Source organism: Artibeus jamaicensis, unplaced genomic scaffold, assembly GCF_021234435.1.
Source record: "Artibeus jamaicensis isolate MK-2021 breed Jamaican fruit bat unplaced genomic scaffold, CSHL_Jam_final contig_387, whole genome shotgun sequence".
Lineage (NCBI taxonomy): Eukaryota > Metazoa > Chordata > Mammalia > Chiroptera > Phyllostomidae > Artibeus > Artibeus jamaicensis.
The window spans coordinates 42,077,070-42,096,313 of NW_026521812.1; the positions used below are offsets into that span (position 1 = coordinate 42,077,070).

A 19,244-nucleotide genomic window follows, 5' to 3' on the forward strand; every position below is an offset into this window, starting at 1 on the left:
CAATACTTGAGAATCCAACTATGTTTTATTAGCTATGACATGAATCGTGCTTTATGTTATTAAAGATGATAAATTTTTGTTAAATTACTGTTACATTATTTTCTGATTTAGCTTTTGGTCACTAATACCTAGAAATTTTTCTCCTCCCCCCCATTAACACTATAGGAACTCTGTATGAATCTGTCATTTCACTTACACGGGACATTACCACGGCTTCTTGCAGACCTTGGAGAAGGTATTGAGCAAAATTCGTTAGGGAGGACCAACAGACAGTATCCAATAGATATTCTAAGTGTACTTTTCAGATCGAAGAGTGACACATGTCCCCACTCGTATGTTTATTAGTATTAACTTCATGAGTATTAAAATCTGCATGTGGTTCTTGGACATTTTTTAGAGTTAATACTCTAACTGTTCAATCAAACATTTACCATCACCATTTTACGCTCAAGGAAACAGTGCCCCAGAGAACCGGAGCTCAACCCCCACACTTTTTCCATGACATCTACTCACCTAATACAGAGAAAAGAAAGCACAAGTCCAGACCCAAGTTCCATAAAGGTCTAGAGTAGTCCTGCCTGTGGGGGAAATGTAAAGAAATAAGAGTCGGTGTGGTTTATGAGTCGGTCATCCATCAGCTGTTGGCCAACGGTACCTTAACATCTTCACCATCTTACAGAACGTGGTCATCGGCTTATAAAATAAAATCACGTCCTGCTGCTGGTAAGAGCTCTTTAGTTCTAAATATTTAAGAGAAAAATGATTGTCTTTTCAAGTCAGTGTCCATTTTTTACAGTATATTTTAAACAAATTACATTGTGTAAATTTTATTTAAAAATGTATTGTTGTTTTTAAGCAATTTTATTAAAAAGACTCCTTAGCGGTTTTGTTTTTAAATCCTCAGCCGAGTCTGGACTAGATAGATAAACATAATATTCTATTACACACGAGAATGAAAGCCAGTTTCTTTGGCTTCTAATCCCCGTCTAATATAAAATTTTCCTCTAGGGTGTTCCTCTAGATTTACTTAATTCCAGTTTTCAGCTAGCTACAAAACACGACTATCAGCAAATATTTACCACGATGTTCGGCGATGCACCTTCAGACCACTGTTCCGGTCACAGCCTATCACTGCTCACCCTCTCCTCTCCCTCGGCCCCTCCAGGTTCAGTCTCTGTCCTCGGCTGGGACACACTTGGAGGCAGGCCTGTGCCGTAGCCCCCAGTACCCAGAAGAGTGTCTGGCACGTGATTTAAATGAGTTGATTAATTGAAATTTGCTGTTTCCAAAAGAACAGGTAATCCTACCTAACAGGCCATTGCTTCTCGCACTGGGCTGGGAATTGAAATCATTTGGGGAGTCTTAAAATCTGCTGGTGCCTGAGTACCACTTGCTGAGATTCTGATTTAATTGGTCTGTGATGTGACCATCGAATTTTTAAAGCTCCCAGCTGATTCTCATGAGAAGACAAGGGTAAGAATCTCTGTAATACCAAGAAGCTTCACAAACAGAAATGCTCTGAGGCAAGCAATCCTACATTATAGGGTGACTGTAGTGTCTTAGGTTATCATGTACAGGTCTTTATTTTCCCTCCCTCTGGTACTATTTCCTCTTCTTTTGGAATAAAAGCAAAATGACTCCTCTTTAGTTCTTTGGCTTCTAAACCAGTAGTTAAATCAACAGAAAGTGCAATGTACCCAAACTTTCAACGGGATGCATTTATATTACATTTTAAGTTGGTTTTGAGCAACTTTTATTCTAAAAAATTTAATTTTTTAAGCCCAGGCCCAGGGGACACAGGGAACACAATCCGCAACCCTCACTGCCTCTGACATACGGAGGCCTTCCACGCCTATAATCTGAAGAATGTGTGTGTGCCCTCACACACGCACACACCTGTGCTAATATAATTTAATAGAGTAAGACCACACTGAGGTGTTCTAGAAAGCTATTTTTACAAATAAATTGGCACGATTCTTGAATCAATAGATACATTTCTCTGAGCTCACCATGGCTTGTGCACTAGGGCGAAATTAGCCCCTACTCAGGGATAGGATAACAGCCGAGCCCTTGGGCACGATTCACAGCAGCCTTTGTGTCCTGGCTGCCCCTGCCGACTCGGAGGGGTCTCCGTTCCAAACCAACCCCTCCCTCTCCCCTCTTCCTCTCACCCTCACTCCCAGCACTTGTTCTGCTGCGATGCCATCATCCCAGGGACACACTCTGGGCTGCCCCGTCCCTCTGTGCTGCTATGGCTTGTTCATACCGCTGTCTTTGTCACAAGACTGCGAGCTTCTTGTGGGGAGATCGCTCCTCTGAGAGAGTTTTGTAAGTCTAACACCTGAAAACCCTCCGACCCGCTGAAGTGTTTAGACTCCAAAATCCATGCTCTTTATAAGACCTTTCCTAAGAGCAGTCAGAGGTCTGAAGGGAGATAAGTGTCCTAATCAACCACAGCTCTGGGTGTGACTTGAATATCCAGACACTGAGTCAGCACGTTACATAATTCAAAGAGAGAAAAGAACAACATGAAAAGTGACTATTTGTGTCTTCAGACAGTGCCCTTATTTTAAATTGCTGAAGTTAACTTGTATTATTAAATTTGGCATTATTTTAAACATGTTCTTGGTGTAGAAACTTAAAAGAGTCATTATCTTTATGCTTGAATCTACATGGAAAGCTATTTAATATTCATCTGTTTCGTGTCTTTCATTTCTTCCAGAGAAGGAAAACTAACATACATGTCAAAGTTTACCCACAAAGTACGTAGGCCAGCCTCTTATTGTGAATTCTCTGCTTTTCATTCATCTTGACTTAGGTATCTTGAATTGCAGTCGGTGTTCTTTTACTTACTACTCACTGGAAAACAGTTTGCACCAACCAGGAGCTGCTTAGCACTCTTACTCGGCCCTGTGGCAGAGACTGCCAGCTGACCGCCGAAGCTGTTTTCTTTCCTTCCTGGGCTATGGACAAGTCTGCACTTCCCGGTCTCTGGCAGCCAGTGTGATACATGAATGCTGTGTTGGAGGCTGTGCACTGGAATTTTTTACAGGCCTACCCTGTAATGGCACTTTTTCTCCCCTCTGTCACCAGCTCAGTATGAGAAGATGGACAGAACCATAGGATGAAAAGAACCTGCATCAGAGGAAAACATCACCTAGGGGAAAGCTGCCCGCAGGGTTGCGGGTGAGGGTGAGTGAGCACTGACCTTCTCTGTGTCTCACGCCTGAGATTTGGGCTGCATCAGTCACGGTGATAATGCACAACCTGGCCCTGGCTCCCCTGCTCACAGAACTCCACAGTGTCAATGCAGAAACTTTTGCCACAGCTGCCACTGGTGTCTGGGAGAATCAGCACTTGGGAGCCCTCACTGTCCCCCAGCTGGGAACTCACCCACCAGGGAAGCACCCCCAGCGCCGCCTCTCCCCAGTTCTTAAGCCCATGACCTGCCCCATGAGCTGAGCTGATGGCTGCAAGAGCTTCTCATTACCCATCCCATTTCACAGTTTAGTGGTGGTAGGTGGGCGGGGAAGAGCATAAGAACATTTCTGAGCATATGCCATGTATCAGAATACTCTGCTGTGTGTTCCTTTATCTCATCTTAAACATCACAAACACCCACGAAGTAGGTGCTGTTGTCTCCACTCTGCATAAGTGGACTCTGAACACACACAAGGTTACCAGCTGGTGGTGGCAGAATCTACATGCAGACTGACTCTTCGGACTACAAACCCCCGGCAGTGCCCTTCCCGGGAGCCCTACTGCACTGACACACACCCATTCCACTTCCCTGTCTCGGGGGCTCCCTTGGGGCCAGTGCCGCTGGCTGGGAAGGGCAGCGTGGGAGCCTCTGTGTGGAAGCCAAGTCATTTCACAGAGAGCAGAGTGGGTGGAGGATGTGTTACTGGCCTCCTCATTTAAAACTTGGAACATGGTTTTCCATGGAAAAAAATTATGCAGAGGCGTTCCGTTTTGTAAATGTACGCAATGCAAATGCACTTTGCAAATCACCAAGAAGTATATAATATGCCTATAAGGAATTCCTACTCCACAGTACATTAGCGCTATCATTCCAACACTTTGTGGATTAAATAGCCTTTTGTGAAGTAGTTGGAGAATTTAACCACTGACTGTTACATTGTCTCTAAGGAAAAATACATTCCAATAGCCAAACAAACCGACTTACAACAGACATTTGGAACCTAACCCATTCACAAACTGAGAACTGCCTGGATTAACATGAAGAGGACACATCATCACCATCTTCATCAAGTATTATTTATTAAGAATAGTGCAAAGGGTGAAGGCTTTAGGGTAAAGAGAAAAAAGAAGGAAGTGTTAATCTAATTTTAATGGCTACAGTTTCACATCCCTGGTTGTGAATGAACTCACACTGTTCCAAAACAACCTTTTATCTTTCTCTTTACTTCCTTCCGCTCATTTTGTACTTCTATCCTTTTGTTTCTTTTTATTTTCCTCTTGCTATTCCATTCTTGTCTGTCTTTCTCATGTATTCAACATTTACTCCTGCACTAAACAAACTCTTTTCAAGGGCTGACTGTACTCTCAGACTCTGTGATAGAGTCTAGAAATGTCCAAATGAGGAAAATACAAAATACAGTTCCCAGCAAGCTCCCAAAGAGCAGGGGAGCTGAGCCCATAGAGAAGTAACACTCTGTCTGGTGTGATGAACACAGAGGGACAAGCGGCGGATGGCATGTTATCTAGGCAGAAGTCGAAGGAGCCTTTCCAGGCCTGTGGGCTCACCGCACTCCACACGCCCTTTGCCCCACCCCCACGCTCGAAACCTTCATTCTCTTCTAAAGGGCTCTGCAGTGGTCCGAACCATTCTCCTGGCCTCTGCCTCTCCCCACTGGAAACCGATGCACATGTTGCTGCCAGATTAATGTCCCTTTGGGACAACTCCAATGATACAGTGCCACCCTGCTTATGTCACTGACACTTTGTGCTCTCAGAGCTTTATAATTCCTCCCACTGCATGTGGAGGCCCTCCGTGGCTATATCTGTAGCCCATCTCTACACAGAGCTCTCTCATTAGTCAAATCGAAGGGCATGTTATTCCCCAAATATGTTGCCTTTCTTTGCTGTTCTGTCTCCTGGTGCAGTGCTCTCCAAATCATGAGTGTGAAAGTCTCTGTATCCTTCAACACCCTTCTCAAAGGCAGAGCATTTCCTAATTTTCTCAGCTGTGGGTCCTTTATTGCTCGTTTGAAGGAAGGAACCAGTGTTTGCTGAGCATCCTTTATAAATCAAGCACAATGGTGGGTTGTTTTCAGGGACTATCCGATTTCTCATTCACAACATCCCTAGGAAGTAATGCCAGTTTTTCTATTTGTCAGGCAAGAAAACTAAGGCTCTGGGAGGTTAAAGTGGTATGCTCTGGGTAAGGAAGTAGCTGACCCAGATTTTGAACCCATGTCCATCTGCATTTCAAAGCTCATGTTTGGTCTCTCCATCAAGCCTCATTGCCTCCTTCATTATTTCTTAGAGCAACAGACCTAAAAAGTGGTATGTGTACTTATCAATGTCTCGATAACACTGTGGATACTTTCAGGTCAGAAACTTGGTCTCCAACATCTTTGCACACCAGTGTGCCTACTTCTGTGCATGGAAGAGTAGCAACTTAATGTCGATGTGAAAGTGCCCACTGGCAGGATGTCAAGGGGATTAGATCAACAAGACCCTGTCTTGTTGCTCATCAGTAAGTGACCATGGAATCATATGAGCACAGACTCATTAGTACAAAGAATCAGATATGGAAATCTCATAAGTGTACTTCCCTGAAGGGATTCTGAACAGAAAACTAGAAAAATTGGCCCTTGGTGTCTGCATCTGGCAAAGTTTGAGAAGGAAAGAATAATGAGTGTCAGCAAATACTGAAAATGCTCTGTTTATTTCCTCACATATTTAAAGGAAGCCATTTGCCAAATTTGCAGACTCATGTACAAGACTGGGATGCAAACAAGGGTTTCTTCTCAGCCAATAATAGCTTCTAATACCATCTGGAAACCTACACCAGTTAAGAAAAAAACAAATATGCCCCTTTTTTTTTCCTGTCCTTCTAAGACCTCGAAGTTTGTAAATCTGGGATATGCTGGGTAGGAAAGAGAGTTCCAGAAATGGGGGCCCTTCGTAAAATCCAAGCCCCCTGGCAGCCAAGATTTCAGATCATAGAGGCGGTCAGACATCATGTTTGTTCTGATCTCAGTGGCTCAGGAACACAATAAAGATTGGTTCTATCTCTGTTCACACTGAAAGAGCTTCATTGTAACCCAGTTTAGAGTTCAGTCCAACCTTGTAAATTACCATGGTATTTTTATTGATACCATGAAAACATACCCTCATTTCTCTATTGTCACAAAAGCATGTTGTTGAAACACTAAAAACATCTTGGCACACTTTAAAAGTGCTTTTTAGAAAAGAGACATGAAATTAATGGTGCATTTCAGTCAACACGTTTCTCACAGTGCTTGCTTTCCCCTTCCTCAAAGCCACAGAATAAAAGAAAGTGGTCCAAGCAGGAACTCTGAACATTTGTCTGATGGCAATAACATCTGGGTCACGGGGAATGGAGGTCCGAGTCACAATCTCCTCTCGCGCCCCAGTGTACACAATGAGCAGCATTAAGCTAGTCTTATCCTCAGATTTCACTTTGCAGTGAAGTTTTAATTACCCACCCTTCTAATGTCATTTCGGGGAGGGAGTTTTGTAGTTCACCTCCCATCTTCCTGGTCCCCAAATCTTTCCCCTGGCAGGCCCCCACCTACTCCTCTTCATGCCCCCATTTGGAAAGCTTCAGATCAAATGTGACTGCTCACTGCTCCATCAGCATCATTTTTAAACCCTGTATTATCCTAACCACACAACGGTTTCCAGCCACCAGGCACATAATCTTAGTTGCACGTTAGCCTGGAAATGGGCTTTTCCCGGCTTCGGTTATCTTATCCACAACATGTGCGACCATTACCTCATTCATCCCTGTGCCGGCTCCAGAGATTAACCCCAAAACTGTCACAATAAATGTACAATTTAAAAAATAGTCAGTTTCCTCAAATTTTATGTTGTCAGTCTTGTTTTAAATTTCATCCCCTGTTATGACGTGGCTACTAGAACTTGTCATCTTTTATACTGTTTCATTTCCAAATGCTGGAGCCAAATATGATGTCATATGTTCCAGTAGCGCAGCACTTATCTAAAGGAAAAAGGGTACCCAGTGCTTTTCTTATGTTTCTATTTGTTATGATAACACGCATAGTGTGATTTAGAAAACATATTTTTGAAGGGAAACCAATAGGACAAGCCTTAGCCTTTAACCTTGAGAAGGATTTCTTAAAAATTTCAAAGGAAAGACAGGTTTTATTCTTTAGATAGATTAGGCATTGACTGGCAGAGGTTTTGTGCAGAAGCATTCAATACTAACAAAATCACTCCATTTATTAGTAACAATCATAACTTAGGAGATTGTGCTCATGCCCTATGGAAGTTAATATTTTGTCTTGTTTTTTTAAAGATTTTATTTATTTATCTTTAGAGGGGAAGGGAAGGAGAGAGGGAGAGAAACATCAGTGTATGGTTGCCTTTCATGTGTCCCCTGCTGGGAACTGGCCTGCAGGGAACCAGCCTGCAACCTCAGTATGTGTCCTGACTGGGAATCGAACCGCGATTGTCTAGTTCGCAGGCCCGTGCTCAATCCACTGAGCTACACCAGCCAGGGCTAATATTTTTGTCTTTTTTTTTAAACAAAGGAAAGTAAACAGCACTAAGTTTCTCCCATTTTCTAATTAGCACCAGTGACATCACAAGTAAAGGGCACGAACAAGAAACAGAAGACCGGCAGCGGCCCAGCAGCTGGCAGGACCCAGCAAGGATCGAGTCTCTTGTTTGTCCTCATGCATCGGACATGATCGTTCGATCTCAAAGTGTTTGAGGGAGACCAAACGAATAATTCATACGAAAGTACTCTACAAGTACATAGAATCGCCTCTGCCCATTTTCAGCCTGCACTCTTACTTTGCATAATTATTAGGTTGATGCTCTGCACTGCGGTTGCAGTTGTGTGTGCTTCTCTTCCGGCCTGACCACTCTGCGCTGGAATCGCATCTGATTGTTCCCCTCAGCAGTCCGTGGGCTCCTTCAGTCCATCTCCCAGCTCCGGCGTCTCGAGCGGTCTGGGCACGTGTCTGTCGAATACTTACATAGGGCCCCCACTTTTCATTAGTTCATTTCTCACTTTTCTTTTTTGCATTAAGAACTACAACTCTTGTCCTTGCCTCATTACACTGAATAATGTTAGTTTTTTTGCATATTTTTTACTGTTGTTCAAATTGAATAATGTTAATTTTTGTTCTGTTTTCTAAACCTTCCTCTAATCTATGGTTACTTTTCTTTGGCCAAGACGAATCAGTACCATGACTGAGGCCACTACAAGCAAGACACTTCTTTGAAGTCTTAGGAATTACTCTTTTTAAATTCATGGATATTTTGAATGGAAATCCATGATGTAACTGAATTAATTTTACTAAAAATAATATTTTTCTCCTAAATATTTGAGTAAAAAGGGTGCTCCAGAAAAATGGATCTGTGCATTCAGAGACCCAATCGTTCTCAATCTTGGCTGCACAGAGGCACAGGAATAACCTCTATTAAAAGTACTAAGGAGAAAATCTGACCTCACAAGTGAAGGTAATTTAAGTGTATATTCTGAACATACCATTACCACCAAATTAACTCAAATGTCCAGAAAAAGCAGGAAAATTGATTTAAAAAAAATCACCCAGGTAGGTGTTTGTTGTGATAGAATATATCATCTTACTCTTGTATTTTTATTTAATTGGTCATTAAGCCTCATGAAAGTAATTTTCCAAAATGCTTCTACCGGAGAGCCAGTGTGGAGAATTTCTGAAATATACTCAGAATCAAAAAGCACAAGAGGCAGTATAACTTAAGAACCTAAGAATAAGGCACAAATATATTTTAGGAGTTAAACTCTAAAATAGGAATCTGAAATTGCAGAGTGTAGATAGATCCCTGGGTTTCTCACTAATAAAATAAGGATAACAAATAAGGTTTTGGAACAGATTAAATAAAGCAATAAATATGAATGTACTTGTAACCTGCAAAATTGTGTTAGGTGTTGTTTGTTCAATGAATTTAAAGTATTTATTGGGTGTTACTACGAGTCAGGCACTGCTCTCGGCATCAAGCAGTAAACGAAACAGAGCCATGCCCTCACTCTGATGGAAAGAGGCAAATACAAACAAATAAATAGCTCATTGTAGTGTGATCATAAAAGTGCTGTGAAGAAAAATGGAGCAAGTGGAAGGGGATGTAAAGTGATGAATTAGGAAGGTGGAGTAGTGAGATCATTTGATCAGAGACCTGGAGGGAGTGAGAAAGGGCACAAGGCAGGTAAGTGGATAGATAAAAGGGCCAGGGAAAGACTAGGCAAAGGCCCTGGGGCAGAAGGGCTGAGGGGGTCAGCATGCTTGTTTACTAAGGGTCTTTCTAGAGCCAGACGAAAGCAAGCTTCACCTATATTCAAGGGAACAAATTATATCATCCTGAGAGGGACTGAGGTTGGTAAGGGACTGAGAGGTTGGTAAGGAGACTCGGGGGCTGAGGATATGACTGATGGCACATGTACTAACTCTGGGGACACAGCCATAGTTGGAAAACAGATGCACATGGGGCAAATGATAAGGTTTGACTCCAATGTCTCTTCCCCTTTCCACATCAATGTCACCCCTGTTCCAAAGGCAGTGGGTGCTGGTCCAAAGAGGTAAAACTTGGAATGTCAGGAGAGTGGTGGCAATGGTCACACACAGAAGGAGAGGAGGAAAGGGCGAGCACAAAAGGAAGGAGATGCCGACTGACTGTCCCAGAGAAAAGAGAAATCTTGGCTCACGAGCTGCAGGGCTGCTGCCCCTGAGTGAAGAGGGGAACGTCTTACAAGTGAATCTTCAGTTCTTCTTGGTGTTATTTGTTATCTGTATTCTGAAGAAAACAAACAGCATCGTTGTATTCCAATAGGGAAAATCACTCACAGAATTTTATTTCATTTTGTGACCTTCAGTAGCTATGAATAATGTTTGAATCATTCAAAATATGTTTTGAGAAATATTACTGAATATATTTTATTTAAGTTAAGGAACAGCTGAAGGATTCTATGCATGTGACATACTTTTAATGCATTATTCACAGAATTTTATGTTAACCTTTAGACATCAAAATGAAGTGAACATCTGCATCTTAATACATATGACCCCCTTACATGCAAAAAGAATAACATTATCCATGAGGAATCTTTTCTTAAAAGGAAATTGACTATATGTATATTTTATTATTGTTTTCATCATCTTCGATTCTGGATGAGAGACATGTTGCTAATGGAATTCCCATGTATCTATGACCCTTGTGTGGGTCATAAGCCCTTTATAGACTGATGAATGCAGTGGCCCCATTCTCCCACAGTTGACAGACACAAAATTCTACGTTCAGTTTCAGAAGATTATGGGCCTCCTAGAGTCTATGCCCTACAGACCCAAGGTTCAGAACCTCTGCTCTAAAAAATTTCAGAACCTGACCATGGTGGGCTTATGGTCTCTTACCATGGTGGAGTCAGAGTCATATGACTTCAGTCATATGCAGTTGCTGCATTCAACTTGTAGGGGAAATTACATTGATCTCTACCTTGTGAAAGAGTGTAGTCTAGGCACTCACTACATGAGCTGAAAAGACAGTTGAAAGCATAAAACTCCCCGTGCTCATGAATTCAGACGATAATGTAAATGAGAAGGAGCTGTGTTGACAATGTGTATGTTTGTAGTCACAAAACGATGTGAAGAGTAGTTCTGGTGTGTCTTTCATCATACACATTATTGTAATCCTTGAAATGGATAGGAACCACCATAATATAAAAATAGTACATCTAAACAGGCAGTTATTGAAAGTTTATTTCTGTATGATTTGAACAGGCAGGGCCTGGAATACGCTGCCTTTTCTCTTTAACCCACTGCCATAGCAACAGTGCAAAGCTTCCTGCACTGGTCCCTACTGGTAGCCTCTCCTCTTCTAAGTAGCTAGGTCTGAACAGACATAGTTAGAACTAATGAAAAGAATATTCCTGAGAGTATGGATTTTTACTTCCTGCCAAGCACTCTATTCTCATACACCCTTGTGACCCTATTGAAATGGGAACCATGAAAATATTTTCTGGCTTGGAGGTTAATCTGTAGTTCACTTTCTGCAATGCGTTCCACCAAAGGCCAGATGGGATACTAAAATGATAGGTTCTAACTACAAAGCACCCTTGTAGCCTGAGGCAGGGGAAGGCATTACAAATATGTGTGCTATGTGGCAGTCCCAGCGGGATTTCCTCTATGAGCCTGTCTGAAGGCGCATGTCCACTCTGGGAAGCAAACCACTCTGAAATTCCCAATTCACTCTGAGCACTGACCCTGCAGCATGGATAAGAAGGCCAATTGGAACCATGTGTATGGGCTACAGTCTGGGCAGACTGCAGTGCCCTTGCCACCCTGCCTGTAGTAGTAGTCCAAAGCCATCCCAGATACAATGTGGTAGAACAAGCTCCCTATAGCATTGACTCAGTCTTCTAGAAAAAGTGCTCCTCTTGTGACAGTGAAATAGAAGCTTGGGCATCACTCAGTCCTGGGTTGAATTCTTTTATTTTTTAAAGTATATTTTATTGCTTATGCTATTACAGTTGTCCCATTTTTTGTCCCCTTTGTCCCCACTCTGCCCTGCACCCCCTCACCCTCCAGCATTCCCCACCCCCTTAGTTTATGTCAATGAGTCATACATATAAGTTCTTTGGCTTCTCCATTTCCTATATTATTCTTAATGCCATCCCCCATCTATTTTGTACCTAGCATTTATGCTTCTTATTCCCTGTACCTCTTCCCCCATTCTCTCCCTTCCCACTAATAACCCTCCCTGTGATCTCCATTTCTGTGATTCTGTTCCTGTTCTAGTTGTTTGCTTAGTTTGTTTTTATTTTTGTTTTTTAGGTTCAGTTGTTGATAGTTGTGTGTTGTCATTTCACTGATCATAGTTTTGATCTGCTTTTTCTTAGATTAGTCCCTTTAACATTTCATATAATAAGGGCTTGGTGATGGTGAACTCCCTTAACTTGACCTTATCTGGGAAGCACTTTATCTGCCCTTCTATTCTAAATGAAAGCTTTGCTGGATAGAGTAATCTTGGCTGTAGGTCCTGGCCTTATCATAATTTTGAATACTTCTTTCCAGCCCCTTCTTGCCCGTAAGGTTTCTTTTGAGAAATCAGCTGATAGTGTTATGGGCACTCCTTTGCAGGTAACTCTCTCCTTTCCTCTTGCTGCTTTTAAGATTCCCTCCTTATCCCTAATCTTGGGCAACTTAATTACAGTGTGTCTTGGTGTGTTTCTTCTTGGATCCACTTTCTCTGGGACTCTGAGCTTCCTGGAATTCCTCAAAGTCTATTTCCTTTACCAGATGGGGCAAGTTTTCCTTCATTATGTTTTTAAATAAGTTTTTGATTTCTTGCTCTTCCTCTTTTCCTTCTGGCACCCCTATGATATGGATGTTGGAGCATTTGAAGTTGTCCCAGGGGTTCCTCAGCCACTCCTCATTTTTCTTAAATTCTTGTTTCTTCGTTCTGTTCTGGTTGAATGTTTATTTCTTCCTTCTGCTCCAATTTGTTGATTTAGGCCCCAGTTTCTTTCCCATCACTGTTGGTTCCCTATATATTTTCCTTTATTTCACTTTGTATAGCCTTCATTTCTTCCTTCATTTTGCAAGCAAACTCAATCATTTCTGTGATCATCCTGATTACCAGTGTTTTGAACACCACATCTGATAGGTTGGCTATCTTCTCATCACTTAATTCTTTTTCTGCAGTTTTTATCTGTTCTGTCATTTGGGCCGTATTTCTTTGTCTCAGTGCACCTGTTACATTGAAAAGGGTGGAGCCTTAGGTATTCACCAGGGCAGGGCAACCCTGTTCACTGTGTTGTGGTTCTGTATTTGGGAGAGGGGTCAGAGAAGGTATAATGTCACATACTCAGCTTTCACCCCACTTTCTGTCACTTCCCTGGCTTCCCACAAGCAGATTGTGCCCTTTCAGATGCTGAGTTCCCAGGTGGGTGGGTTTGTGTATATTCCAGGACCCTGTGGGCCTCTCCAATGGACTCTCCAGTGAGGCTGGGAGTTCTTCCCACTGTCACAACCCCTACAGATTTTTATAGCCAGAGGTTTGGAGGATTTCTTTTCCCATGCTGGAACCCTGGTTTCATGGTCTGTCTCCTCCCCAGTTGTCCCTTTGGGCTTATCCGCATGAACATGGAACTGCCAGGTCAGCCAGCCACTGACTTGCTGCAAGTCCTCTCCACCTGGCTGCCCATCTCCGCCCATCCTACCAGTCTGGTTGAATGTTTCTTGAACTCCTTCATTGTTGGATTTGCATGCAGTTTGATTTTCTGGCAGTTCTGGTGGTTGTTTGTTTTTAGATTGGTTGTTATCCTTCTTTTGGTTGTGTGAGGAAGTGAAGTGTTTCTACCTATGCCTCTATCTTGGCCAGAACTGTCCTGAATTCTGACTCCACCACTTTTTAACTGTATGATTTGGGACAAGTAACTTAATGTCTGAGCTTTCCATATCCTCCTGCATATGTAAAAAAGATAATTGTGCCTATTTTCAGGTTATTACAAATATTGACTAAAAGAACAGAGTAGTATAGAGAAGCAAGCTAGCAAAGTGGTTAAGAGGTCTGTCAGCTCCAGTTTTCTCATTAGCAAAGTGCACATAACAAAATATCTAACAGGGTTCCTGGTAAGTATTCATAAGTTAATATACACAGAGGGCTTCAGCTATAGTTTGACACATATTAAATACTCAGTAAATGTTCATTATTGGATAATACACATAATTTAGAAGAATGCTATGGCAGAGGCTCAAAATGGCATAATTATTATCCTCTTACTTTCTCTCTAAACATAGTATGAAGAGAAATTGTAATGTTTATTTCTGCTGTACTACAAACAAACCTACTACGTATTTTTGTCTCCAAAACCAACTCTTTTAGAACACCCTAAAACTTTTCATACCATATCCAGAATATCTCTACTGAACTCAGTCTGTGTCAACACCTCAAAGTTTCTGAGACTAGAAAGCATAGGCTGAATTAGACAGATTCAACAAAACTAAAGAAAAATGCACAAAGAAACAATGTTGGTCCAGGATCAAAGGTGTGTGACAGAAGAATTTCTTAATCTCTACCAAAAATACTCTGGTACTTTGTGAAAATCTCAAGAAGAGAAAAAAGATGTTTTCAAAAAAATCTTTTTCTAGTGGCCAAATGAAAGATTTGTATAACATTTTACTCAGAACAGCGATTTTCATTCTGCAGCCAGGATACTTTAAAGAGGAGAAAGCCCAATTGTATGTACTGCCACGAAAATGATTCCAGGTGCAACGAGCCCTCAAGATTTATATAACTCAGCTCTTAATTTATTTCCTTTAATCCACACGATATTTCTCAGCTTCTCAATTGTCAGCCACATGTTTCTCAATAAAGACCAAGGTGGCAGCAAACTTCCAAGTTAGATGCTGTCTGTTTTCCTTTGTGCCCAGTATAAAAAGTAGTTAGTGTTTTTTAATAATCATTTCTCGTGATATTTTCAGAGGAAAAAGTTTGTGTTTAAGGCCAAACCTTGGTCTCATGCATAGAACCAATGTGTGCACAGTGACTAGAAAGTTGGATTCTCAAACTCCAATATTAATCTCACTCCCTGTATTGTAGGTCCCAGCAAGGAGCAGCACTGGGGTTGGTAAGCAGTCATTTTGTGGGTGTAATGTAGGGAGTATGGAGAACAGGCGGCCACTCAAAATCAAAATCAATTGCAACTGCAATATAGAAGCATTCTCTGAAAAAATTATAAAACTATTACCCAATAAGAAATAGTCTTATCATCTATAAATGAGGGAAAACAGTATAAATCTGTGCAGCAACCACAAGGACAAGAAGGTCTATAATATAACAAGTTTTCGTGAACAAAAGTTCACACTCAATTACTAAAAATCAATCTTTTGACAGCTAGAAACAAGCTTTTATGTATCAAAAGTTCTATTTTCACACCTGCCTGCTTGTACTTTGCATACAAGAAAAATTTCTTGCAGCCAGTTGAGATGATTATGCAAACCAAAAAAATTATTACAATTGTTTTAATTATACCTGTAAATATAAACTGTAAAATTTAAAGGTCAATCAAATTGACAGTATTAATGTTGTCCTCTAAGAGGTCTGTGTAAGAATGCATTATATTGAAAAGGAAATTTGTGAAAATTTTAGATGAAAAAGAATGACATAAATCTCCCACTTTTAAAATTAATTTATAACATTTTCTCTTCAAGTAGTGGAATCTATTCTGCACCATAAGTTACCTTTAAAAATTCCAGAAGAAGGCATTTTGTTGCCTTTGTATATCTTAGAGACTTTGGAATTATCAACCACAGTCATTTCTCACTACACAACTTGTGATGATAATTTATTTTTGAAGATGAAACATCGATCTGAGCAACTTTTCACACACTGTGTATGCGGTGTCCATGTCAACATCAGGCAGAACAAACATGGCTTATGAGCAAGAGGTTAAATGACAGATAAATCATTTCATGAACAACATACGTAAAACTTTCTACTCTTCATGTGTATTAGTGTCTTGGTGCTGTCTCTGTCTTTGCTACAGCCTGCATTCTTTTCTTTTTTCTTTTTAATATGAATCCCAGCATTTTGATGTCATATGTTTTGCCTTATTCGAGCATTTGGAGTACAGGTGTGCCACTGTGTTTTTGATGGAGTGTTGCTATTCCAGAAAGCTCCATCCAAAACACAACTCCACACATGTAACCCAAACCCGAAGATGAGTCAGCCATTGTGCTTTTGCTTCCTTACTTCAGAGACCTCCTCACACAGCTCAGTGGAATACAGAATTAGTAACACACACGACCGTTAAAGAATGATCCTAAACTTTAAAAAGACTGGATCTCCCTCTATGAATTGTCAAGGGAAAAAAGGATTGTTTTTAAATGCTGTGTGCATCCTACCCAAACTACAGTTGGTGTTTTCAGATTGCGCAAGGCTCTCCTTAGTGAAGAAACCCCATGTGCTTGCTTTATACCACCTCAAAAACCGGAACATGCCACAACACTGATTAAATTATTTTCCTAATTAGAATAAGAAGCTTGAGAGAATTTCTTGCCATGGAAATATTCCCTAAAGTGCTGGTTAAGATTCTGTTGATCCTGACAAACACATAACCAAATCCTTATTTCTTTGAAAAAGTTTCACTTTCTTATCACATTAAGGAAATGACCGCTCTCAAAAAGCTTGCAACAACAAAGAGGCTTAATATGGGTATTATTTTCAAGACACACTTTGGAGGGAAACTTTGAGTGCTCTGCTGGAGGCTTGTCTCTGCCAGTGTTTATTTCTCGGGCTTGATGCAGTTCAGAGGTGATTAGTGAAAAAGATGGTGAAAGAAGGGGAATCCGCGAGAGGACAGGTGTCATATTCTCTGTGCGCTCACTCGGAGCCCGCACGCCAATTCCACGGTGGCAAATTTGGTACGATGTGGGTGGCTGCCCACTTCAAATGCTCAGCTGCCGGGGCTCCCAGGGCACTGACAGACAGACTGCCTCCTCCACTTCAGAACCCGCAGATGATGAGTCTCTGACCCTTTAAACAAAACGTCTGAGCACCATATGGTGATTTTAAAAAGTGCTATCTGAAGATACAGGGACTTTATGAAGAGCATTTTCAAGTCACTCTGTTACATGGGGTCAATTCATTCTACTGTTTTTGTTGTTAGAAACCACCTTCCAGCCTCTGTTCTTTCACAGAAGTATAGCCACAGGCTAACAGAAGTTTAAAGCCAGGGCAGACTTATAAACCATCTAGCCCAAGCTTCTTAGAGGATCAAAAAGGTAACATGTGTGAAAACACCTTGTAAACTGAAAAATTCTCCCTGAGAGTAAGGTATTTTATTTCAACGACTGGAAAACCACTGACCAGAAAGTTATGACTTAGCTACTATACCTGAGGGTGGTAGGTAACTGCACAACCCATTCTAACATTTTCATATGAAGTTTTCATGACAAGGTTCACAATTAGATTCTGAGCTCCATGACTTCTATTTTGAATGTATATTGTAAATGAGGAATTCAGGACTTTTTAGTACAAGTAGTCTATCTTGTGAGCAACACATAAAACTTCAAATAAAGAAGTTCTCAACTGTAGCCAAAACACTTCTGTCTAGGTGATCACAGTCAGACCTAATGGAAGTGCAAGTGAGGAGCTAACATTATCTATTTCAGAAGACAGATGCACTTTGTCAAGTTGTTTTCTTTGGATGAAAATGAGCATATGATATAAAAAGCTGTGCGACATTTTAATACCACAAAGTCTCCCCACGCCTTTGTCTAGCAGTATTGGCCATCCAAAGAGCAGAAAGGTGGAGGAGGCTGTCCGCCTTGGTTATCAGATTTCCATGCCTGACACCGAGGAACCCTGAGCCACAGGGACCCTGAGAAGCACGTTCCAGGTCCCACTCCCAGCGGCATTGCACACAGAGGCACAGGACAGAGGCAGGCTGCCGAACAGGCTCAGACCAAACAGACCAGTGGGTGATCTCTGAGCAGGGGCTCGATGTTGCCGTGGCAGGGAAGCCAGGAGCATCTCTAGCTCTACACTGGCAGTGGTGTTTTCAGATTTGCAGCAGTGAAGGTGAATAATTGTTCATTTGCCTGTAGATTCTCCGTAGCATCTACAACTGTCATGGAACTGGGACCATATCGAAAAACCTGTGTTTCTACAGGGAATAGCTCAGAGGCCTGGCTAACAGTGGAATCTGGTGCAGTCATGGTCCCTTCTGGAATCCTGGCTGACCCACCATCCTGTTAGCTCATTTTCCTACATGCCCCTACTGCCTCCCAGCCTCTGCCCAGACTGGGGGATTCCCTGGCCCAAGCGTGCCCCAGTTCTCCCATTAAAACCCTCTCCCACATCTGCTGTGGTGCCTCATATGTGGTGTCTCATCTGCTCATATGAGTTAAAGAACCAGGGCACTGATACATGAAGACAGAAGTTGAGAAACTCAGAGAGAAAAAGGAAGGAAGAATAGCAGGGTTGACTTTATTTGTACCCAAGAAATAACTTAAAGGCCTTACTATAATTTGACATTTTTCAGCTTCTCCACAGTTTTAACCATGGACATCAGGAATATAGGAGAAAATGGGCGAAGACTTGCAGTAGTTTTCAAATGATCAAATGAATGTGACATGTAAGACAATCGCCCCATTTTCAACAGCAAGACTGAAACACAGGGCACTTCAGCCACTTCCGGAGCCCAGAAGATGCCAGATGGCCACTATCTTGTATTTCACTACCCGGCTCTTTCTTGTTTGTTTTCTTTTACAAAGTGGGGATGCTGGGGACAGCACGAACAACGCTGCTTATTCAGTAGGTCTGTCAAAGCTACTGATGACAACTGTCAGCACACCAACCACCCACACCTCCCTGGTTGGACTCTGCCTCCTTTCGCCAGGCTGAAGCCAGGAATTACAAGGCAGAACACGGTGGGGGTGGGGTGGAGAATTCCCACCTACCCTTATTTTCATGATTCTCTCCCATTTTAATAACTGAGGGGAAAGGCTTCATTAAGTTGTTCCAATATTATATTGGGAACGTTAAAATGAATTTCTACTTTTATAACTTAAACTGGGTCCCAATTTAGCCTCTAAGCTAATCAGAGGGAAGAAAACTTGATGATATAGAGCACAGACCTTACTAGTGAGCAAATATCCCCCTCAGTGTGGTGCTGAGGATAAACATACATTCACATACTGTTTATTGTACTTCAAAAAAATTTTTTTAAAGTTTAGTGTGGGACAAATTTTTCTAGCTGTATTTAGAGAGTGACCTGAGATGTGGGAAAGTTGTCTGTTGCTTATGTTATTTTTTTCACCCACTTTTGAATTCTTTGAGGCTACATTTCCCCTGAGTGGAGCAGAGACCGCCACCCACCTTGGCTCTTCCTGCCTCTGCCCCACAGACCCGCTTTGTTGTTTTATCTAATCAGATTCAGAGGGCCCTGCCAGGGTTGGCTCGCTCGGATTTTTCAAGGAGGTTATATTTCTTATTTCCCAGGCTTCAGAAGAACTAAAAATAAC

At 41.7% G+C, this 19,244-nt stretch overlaps 2 long non-coding RNA genes across 2 annotated transcripts in view; one reads left to right on the forward strand and one right to left on the reverse strand.

Moving 5' to 3' along the window:
• Nucleotides 1–4,447, forward strand: part of LOC128627369 (uncharacterized) — a 37,480-nt gene extending 33,033 nt beyond the window's left edge. Inside the window, exon 3 of the long non-coding RNA XR_008391549.1 lies at nucleotides 3,094–4,447. This is a non-coding gene — a long non-coding RNA (uncharacterized LOC128627369). The remainder of the gene's footprint in view (nucleotides 1–3,093) is intronic.
• The window catches only part of LOC128627368 (uncharacterized), a 37,452-nt gene continuing 18,710 nt past the window's right edge, over nucleotides 503–19,244 (reverse strand). Inside the window, exon 3 of the long non-coding RNA XR_008391548.1 lies at nucleotides 503–578. This is a non-coding gene — a long non-coding RNA (uncharacterized LOC128627368). The remainder of the gene's footprint in view (nucleotides 579–19,244) is intronic.